Raw genomic sequence first — 9,241 nt, 5'->3', positions numbered from 1 at the left:
TTGTCAGGTTGGTGCTCAATGGTAACGCTCCGGAAAAACAGTATCAGGTCCCAAAAGCAAGGAGTGCGGAGCCGTGTAGAGCCGATACCGCCAATGAAAACGTGTCATTAGAATAAAGACTCAACGTCCTGGTGGAATCTTTGGAGTCTGGCTCGAATCACAGTTTGATCGTCTAGTCAGTGTAATCTGGTAATCTGAGATGTTGTGGGTCAGTCTTTTCCTAGCCTTGACTCTAAGACGATATCAAATGTGTTTCCAAGTCTCTCAAGACTAGAAAGAATCCACAACTGATTGACTTGAATGAGTATTAAAAAACACTAGAGACAGCAAACCTGGCAGATAAACAAGTCCAAGAGCGGCAAGGACGAAGCACCAGTGACAAGTCCAGGTCTTTCAAATAAGAACCCTGCAACTTCTTTGTAAATCTTTATAAAACCCCTAAAACTAGATCTAAAAAGGTGTGACACAGTAGTTTTCTCCAAATCCTTTGGATGTTTGTCTGGTATTAATTATCAGAGACGAAGGTGTGGGACAGGGCCTCTCAGGGCTTTGGCCTTGATCAGTGTGATTCCTTCCTTCTGCTGTCCTCAGGGGAGGTTAAGTAGCTGTGCATGTGGCAGACATGCACAGTGTTTGATGGGAGTCTTTGTGTCAAGGGGCTGTGGGTGCTGTCACATTCTATAGTATCTATATAGGCTGGCTAAGAGATTAGCTTTCCTCGTTGCAGTCCCCATAGGCTTGTTGCCTTGTGCTCAGAATGATGTAACTGTGCAGATGAGGCACCCAAGTCTTAACCGCTCCCTGCCCAACCCTAACCTTAAGCTTTTCTCCACCTGAAATAAATCTTGGATTTAATTTTTTCAATGTGAATGAGAGAAACGTACATGTATATTACAAGTACAAACACATCCACACGTGATAAAGTTCTTTCTGTGGGATTTAAGAAGGCTTCCAAATACTGTAAAAGAGAAATTAAATCATGCTTTTAAAGGACAGGCTGTTAACATTCTCTCTTGTTTAATAATGATGGGTATATTTAATTTCCGAGTTGGTTTTCCAACCACGCAATGCAAACTTGTATTGCATTTTTTTGTAGTAGAGGCTTTAAGTTTTCTTGTACATCTTTTTGACTACTAAGAGGTTGTTTTCCCAATGCATTACATTGGTTTTGCAACAACAAAGAAAAGCGGAATTTTTTTTTTTTGGAACATAAAAGCAAGGCATTGAATGTAACTTCTTTGAGCCAATGCATTAATTTCAATGTCTTCTCCTAGAAATGAACACAACTTTGTTTATATAGCGCAAATTACAACAAAGTCACCTCAGAGCGCTTAACAAAATAATCACACCGGTTGCTTATTTTTCAGAACATTAGCACCCATCTTCGAAGTTATTATCTTGATTGTTGACTGCTATGTTAAAAGAAAAAAGCCACACGACTCAGAGAAGAACTTTATTGAAAAACTGTAGGAATCTTTTCGAAAGTTGCATTTGTCTTTCTTTGCAAAGTCTTGTTGTTGTTGAGATAATAAGGAAAAGTCACTAAACCATTAAGTGTATATTTCTCCTCCCTTAATTTCAATGTCTTTTCTGACAAATTACATCAGTTGCTTATTTTTGAGAACATTAGCACCCAACTTCAAAGTTATTATCTTGATTGTTGACTGCTATGTTCAAAGAAAAAAGCCACGACTAATGCAATGTTTTAGTTGTTGTTGTAATAACGACAAAAAGTCACTAAACCATTAAGTATGTTGCACTCTGATATATATCATAAAAACAGAGGTGACAGTAACGGATCACAATTACTCATGTTACTGTAATTGAGTTGCTTTTATGGGTACTTTTTTTGAGTATATTTCTAAATCAGTAACTTTACTTGTACTTAAGTATGTTTTAAATGAAGTAAAGTCATTCATTACATTTCAACAACCAACCGATTAAATGTAATGTATGGTGCCAAAACAGCATTGAATGCTGGTTGTTTTCTCAGTTTTTGAGTTCAATAAATGTAGCTATGCTTGTATTTTTGAATAAAAGTAATTGGTGTTATTTTATTTTTAAAAATAATTGTACATTTTGACAATTTTTTTTATTTTATACAGATGCCTTTGTGGAAAACAAATTAAGTTCCAAATGTGCAAGATTTGGTCTCTTCCTTTAAGTTTATACATGAGATGTTTACTGTATGCAAGGGAACCGTGACACGATTTATTACCAAAAATAAACGTGCTGCTAACTTTTACTTTGAGCACTATTTCATTGAGCTAATTTTTACTTGTACTTGAGTATTCTATGTATGACTTACTTGTACTTGTATTTGAGTACAATTTAATCTTGAGTAAGATATATCAGTACTCTTTACACCTGTGCCAAAGACTAATATTGAATGCATTCTAAGGGCTGTTTTTGTTGCTTGAACCAACACTAAAGACAGCAGTGAACAGTTTCTATCATCAGAGTGTTTAAACAATGCAGAGGGTTTTCTTTCACTAACATGCATTTGTAGCTTGTCAATGGTGAGTGGGGTTAGAGGGTACATGGAGACTTGTTAACCTGATCTGTGACAAACAAGGCAGAGCAGGATCCAGTTTTTCGAGTACGATGTGCCTTTCATGGACTGTGTTAAAACGGTCACATCTTTAATAGACCAGCCTTGCAGATCAACTCTCTGAACCAACCCTAGATTGAGGTGGACATGCCAGGACAGCTCTCTAACCAACCTAAGATGCCCCGCACCAAATCCCATGAATGACTAAAGTCCGATTATTCCTTTAAATATCGTTGTAAACAAAGAAAACAAGTGAAATTGGAGACATTCCCTGCACTCAGTTTCACCACCAACCTCACCCTTAGCCATCATCGTACACTAATCATCAGTCTGGCTCTGACTCCTCAACGTGACCCGGCATGTCTGCCAAAACTGAGTCAACCAGCAACAGTTTTTGTGCAGTGGAGTGTGATGAAAAAACATATTAAATATTTTTGTGGTTATAAAAAGAAAACAAACTAAAGAGGTGCAACAGTTGAGCTAGTTCACTGGATTTTAGTTAAAAGAAATAAAGGGTTTTTGAAAAGTCATTATTAGTGTTTAGGTTTTGGCTTTTTGAACTACTAAAATACCTGTCAAACTTAAGGGCCGGGGGCCAAATTCAGCTCTTTAGAGCATTACATTTGGCCCGTTCGAGAACATTAAAATGCTAAGAAAAACATGAAACATTTTTGAAAATTCAAATAAAATCCACAATATTTGCAAAACCCAGAGCAGAGCAGTCATTTTAAATCTCAAATTGTTTGAAGAACTTTCAATTTTTCAAAAATCTGGCAAATTTTCTTCAAAATTTTCCACAAAATTTCCCCATATTACCAAAATCAGGGAAATTTAAGGGAAGTTTCTCCAGGGACTGATATACTTTAGCATTTATAAGTGGAAGTGCAAACCAGTGCACATTCATGTTTGCTCAATTTCACAATTTGCTCTTTTTCCCAGCAAAAATCTGTGGCTCACTTAAGGTCAAACTGGTCTGTTTTTGGCTCCTGAACTAAAATAAGTTTGACACTCCTGTATCTAAACCATCTGTAGCCAACAAATAAGTCAAAGAAGCCTGGTAATTACTTAAATACTGCCAATACAAAGATTTTACAGACAATTGCATTGTAGAAAGAAATAAAAATAACTCATATTCAAATACTCAAGTATGGAAAGCTGTATTTTGGTATCAGTGATATCATATAGTTATGCTCTACTGGTGCTCAGTTTTGGGAGCTGGATGCAAGTGGTCATCTTTGGAAATGTACTTCAAAGAAGTTCCCAAACCCATTGCCTCACACAAAACAAATTTATGTTTATTTAGAATAGATCCATTAGATTTAATGAACTTCACTGTATTTTTCTCAAATGACTATGGCTAAAACTAAATACCAATTTGTTGTAAAAATTAATACTGGTTTTTATTTAATAAATATACAAAAGAAAATACTGGTTTGTACCAGCACAACAGTGGTAATGTATGAATTCTATTAATTTTTTTTGAACAAAAAAAAAAAATTATTTAATTATAAGTCAATTGTATTACTCATATTATACTGTATACTCTGCGCTATTTGTAAAAACAGAGCTTATTAGATAGTACAATATACATTCTGCTTACAAAAAGACCAAAAATACATGAAAAACTAAGAAATAAAGACACAAAAACCAATAAATCAGCAAAAGACAACAATAACAACTCAATTAACATTAGATTTGAATAAATCAGTGCATTTTTACATGCCTACAGTACATAACATTTAGCTAAATTTGGTTCTCAACATATAAGATTGAAAAAAAAAGCCTTTTCCCTCTGTTTTTCTCATGGAAAACTGACGCTTAGCTGTAAAACCCATATATCCTCTTTCACAGTACATACAACAGACGAGTGAATCACAGTTCACAGGGCAAACATTGAGCAGTGTTCACTGTGGGGTCAGACTCTGCCACAGTTATTGCACCGCCCCGTGAAACTATAGCTTGTGTCATGAATAGCAGCCTCGCAGTGAAACGACTTGGGCTCAGCCTGGATTTGATCCTCAGCTGTTTGAGGCTTTTTAAAGCGTGAGTCATGTTCAGAGCTTTAAGGCAACAGCGTCAATACCTCTCGCTCTTAGGTTCCAACTTTGTGCTCTGAGGGAGGAGGATACAAAGATCCTTTGAGTCGAGACACAATGTACTGCCAGCGATGTTTGATAAGGCCCGTCTGCGTAGCTGCGTGTTCCTTTTTTCTTATTCCTAAACTGATAAGCTATCTAATATCTACTATCATTGATATGATTCAATTGTTTCCAGAGGACACGAAGATGCAATGTAGATCAATAAAAGTAATTGGAGTATCTGGAAAATATCTAGTCTGTGCATGTCCTCGCTTTAGTTGAAGGCCTTAGAATACGGGGCACGGATTGTAAAGTAGCGCATGCAAAAAAATAAATGACAACTTTTTGCAATACTTAGCCACAAACTCCTTTTAAAAACGTTACTTTTGAACAGATTTACAGCAATATTTTTTTTTTCTCTTGTAAAAATATAATCTAAATGGTAAATCTTAATCTAAATGTTAAATCTAATTGTTGAATCTAAATCGAAATGTTAAATTTTAAATCTGAAGGTCACGGGTGAAACTAAATATTTAAACTAATATGCAAATTCACCAAAAGTACCAAAATAAAAGCTCATTAAGCACATTAGGAAGCAGGCTTGTTATCGGAGGGTCACCAGTTCGAATCTTACCCGGACCATCACTGTGGGATGTTGAGCAAGTCCCTTAGCCCCCAACTGCTCCCCGGGTGCCACACCGTGGCTGCCCACTGCTCCTCAGGGATTGGGTCAAATGCAGAGAACAAATTTCATGTACTGTATGTGTAAAACATATATGACAATAAATGAAGGCAAAAACCCCGATTTAATTTAATTAAATTTTTTTTTAATTGAATTAACGCGAACATATATAGTACTTCCTTTGCATATTAGTTTCACCTGTGACATTTAGAGTTAAAATTTAACATTTAAGGTTTTCATTTAGCATTTAGATTTAACATTTAGCATTTAGATTTAACATTTAGCATTTAGATTAAACTTTTAGCATTAAGATTTAACACTTGGATTTAAATATATATTTTGATTTAACATTTAGATTGAATATTTAGATTTAGATTTAACATTTTGATTTAAATGTAACATTTAGATTTAACATTGACATATTTTTACGAGAAAAAAATATCACAAATTTCACAACTATTGCCGTAAATCTGGTCAACAGTAACGTTTAAAAAAAAATTCACATAAGTTTACATAAATATTGCAAAAAGTTGCTGTTTATTTTAGCATGTGCAACTTCACAATCAGCACCCTATATTAGAATCCACAGAAAATGACGCTTTGATAAAAAAAACAACAGCTGCAAATGTAAAAACATTCAAATCTGGTTATTGTAGCCAATACGTTTCAGTGAGGACATCAAAATTGCATAAACTGAAGCCAAGCGTGCAGAATTCCAGTGTCGTTGTGAACTGTGCTGAGAATTATGCAGTACGTGTGAAGACTGTCCCAGATAAAGCAGGAGGAACACGTATGTAATATTCATCTATGCTGCTGCGTGGGCCTCGGAAGCTGCTCTGTGTGTGTGTGTGTGTGTGTGTGTGTGGTGAATCAACCGTACGGTCTGAAATTTGGCTTTTCAACCAGGAAATTATGTCAGGCTTTGCACGAAGTACAACATGGTAGTTATGAACAATGCATACATTTAACATGTAAACTGCCTTCGTGCCGTCTTAACAAAACGTGTCAGATTTACTGAAAGGAATAAAGGCTGTGATGTGAATAAAGGCTTTGCATAGATTTTACCAATCTTAATGAAAACCTCTTTCACTACTTCCAATGGAACGCTTTGATTCAATGACAAGGATAGTAATTGCAAAAAGTTGAACATTTTTGATAAAATCTAAATTAAAAAAAATTGACTTTATTTCAAACCTCAAGATGTCAATGTTAGATTTATTTAGATACAGATACTGATATATCCTTCCTCAAGTGGAAGTACTGTTACTTGACTGAAATTGTATTCAAGCACAAGTACAAGTAAGTCATACATAAAATACTCAAGTACAAGTCAAAAGTAGCTCAATTAAATAGTACTCAAAGTAAAAGTTACTATTGTTACTTTCAACCCCCATGTTTATTTTTTGGTAATAAATCTTGCCACGGTGCAAGATGTAGATGCTTTGATGCTTTCCTTTGAAAAGAACTTGAAAGGATGCATCAACACAATCAGTAGATGCCTCTGAGGAAGACTGACAGTTGGCAATCAAAACATGACAGGAGAAGTACATTTCCCGAAAAAATGAAAAAAAATTTAAAAAAAACTTGCTAGAATTGAATGTTGCCACGGTTCCCTTGCATACAGTAAACATCGCATGTACAAACTTCAAAAGGAAGAGACCAGATCTTGCACTATTGGAACTTAGTTTATTTTACACAAAGGAATCTGTATAAAATAAAATAACACCAATTAATTCAATTCAAAATAAAATAAAAAATCTCAGGCCCTATGTATAGCTAAATGTATGTACTCTAAAACATATGTTTTACGTTCAATCTGGTTGGTCGGCTATGATGTAATACATTTGATTGTTATCTGGTCCTTTCATTTTGTTTGGAGTTTCACAATGTCCGTTGATCATTTTAAAACAAAATGGGTTTTTCTTCTTTTAAAACGTACTTAACTACAAGTGAAATTACTGATATAGAAATATACTAAACAAAAAGTACACATAAAAGTACTCAATTAGAGTAACGTGAGCACTTTCTTTATATAGCACAATAAAACAGCCAACATCATACCAACGTGCTTTGCAATAACATAGAGAAACCTTAAAATACATTAAAAAAATACAATAAAAGTCAATAAATGATCCGATTGCCTTCCCAGCAGCTCTAGCGAATAATGTCTATGATTATTTAGCCTGGCAGGTGCTTTGTGAGCGAACTTGGAGTCAACTTAACATTTACTCCTTCTCGCTTTCAGCACAATAACACTCATTTTAGAAGTATTTCACTTTTTATTTGCATTTATTTGCAAGGCTGCACTAAGCATTTGCTAAATAAATTACTTCAAAAAGCAAAAAACATGTCACTTTTCACCTGAATTTATTAAATACTACTTTATATCTTCATCAACTCTGCCCACAAGGCTTTGCCAGGGTTATGAATTTACAGTTATTAGGACTTTTTAAATAATACAACCAACTTGTTATATCTTATTTTAAAAATTCACATTTCAAGTTGCTAATACAATTCTTCTTCCTTATCAATGAAGCACAAACTCTGTAATAGTGAATTAGCTTATTAATGAAAATAATGGAAAAATTGATTATAAGCTGTGCAAAAATATAGCCAACATGAAGTGTGACATCACTGCATGTGGTTACAATACGTGTGTAACTAATGCCATGCTTGTTCCGTCACTGATGATTCCACAACCAAAATAATAGCTTTTTAAACCTGAAATTACCATTAAAGCTTTGCTGGCCAAGCAGGTTATTGTATGAGTGACGTCTGATGGCTGAAAAAACTTAACATGCTCGCTCAGAAGTCCAAAATCAGGCCTTAATTATGTTTATATAAAACAATAATGTCATATTAAACATTTGTATATATATATATTATTAAGGATAAAAAAGGCAGCAAAGCAGCATGTTATGTCAACAGAAACCCAATTATATAACATTACATGGGAATGTTTTACATATAGATGTTAAACAATCTCCAGCTCTCCATATTTATGTAATGGCTGAGAGGGGACACCCTTATTCCCTTAAAAGGGGAGGCAGGTCATACGCTATCGTACGTTCTGCAGCTAAGCAGGTGTGTCTTACATCATATTCTCTACGTTTGAAGGCTAAATATGAACCGTGTGATTGGATAACTGGGAACTATGTGCATGGAAACTCATTAGAACAGGAAAAAAATGGCTTTTTGGGGTTAAAACTCCAAACATTTGAGTGGAGTTTGGTTATTCGTGGACATATGAAAGGGACTGGTTCATCACTTCTCATATCTGGGTGTGACTGGTTTAGGCATGACCCCTCCCGCTATCTCAAGTGTCACTGCTATAAATACATACACATGACTTATGCAAAGTAAAGTACAAAGTAAAGTTCTGCTGGAGTCACGGGGAAACGTTTGCAGAAGTAATTCCTGCTTCATTTATGAATTTTGAGGAACTGAGTCATTTTAAACAAAGAGAGAAACTAAAGGACATTATCTAGACAAGTGGTTCTAAAACTTTTGTTTCTGAATCCAAGAATCCCAGCTTGTCCAAAGACAACATATGGCTAATAAAACTATTTACTATTTGAATTATAAAGCATAATGTTGGAATGAACGAGTAATAACACACATTTTAAAGAATCTCATAACGCTCTGTACACTGGCATCAGTCAGTCCTGCTCACGCGCCTGCAGCTGGTTCAGAACGCTTCTAACGAGCTCATGTTTCACCTGTTCCGTCTTCCCTTCACTGGTCCAATACAGAATTGATTTTAAAATTCTGTTATTTGTTTTTAAATGCCTCAATGACCTTGCCCCGCGTTATCTGTCTGACCTGCTCGTGTCCTACTCCCCAGCACGTTCACTCAGGTCAGCCGATCAAGCGTTGCTATGGTCCCTCAGACTCATCGCAATCTTAGAGGAGACCGAGCGTTTTCTGTTG

Source organism: Gouania willdenowi, chromosome 6 (genome assembly GCF_900634775.1).
Source record: "Gouania willdenowi chromosome 6, fGouWil2.1, whole genome shotgun sequence".
NCBI classification, from domain to species: domain Eukaryota; kingdom Metazoa; phylum Chordata; class Actinopteri; order Blenniiformes; family Gobiesocidae; genus Gouania; species Gouania willdenowi.
Note: the sequence above shows the minus strand (reverse complement) of the source record.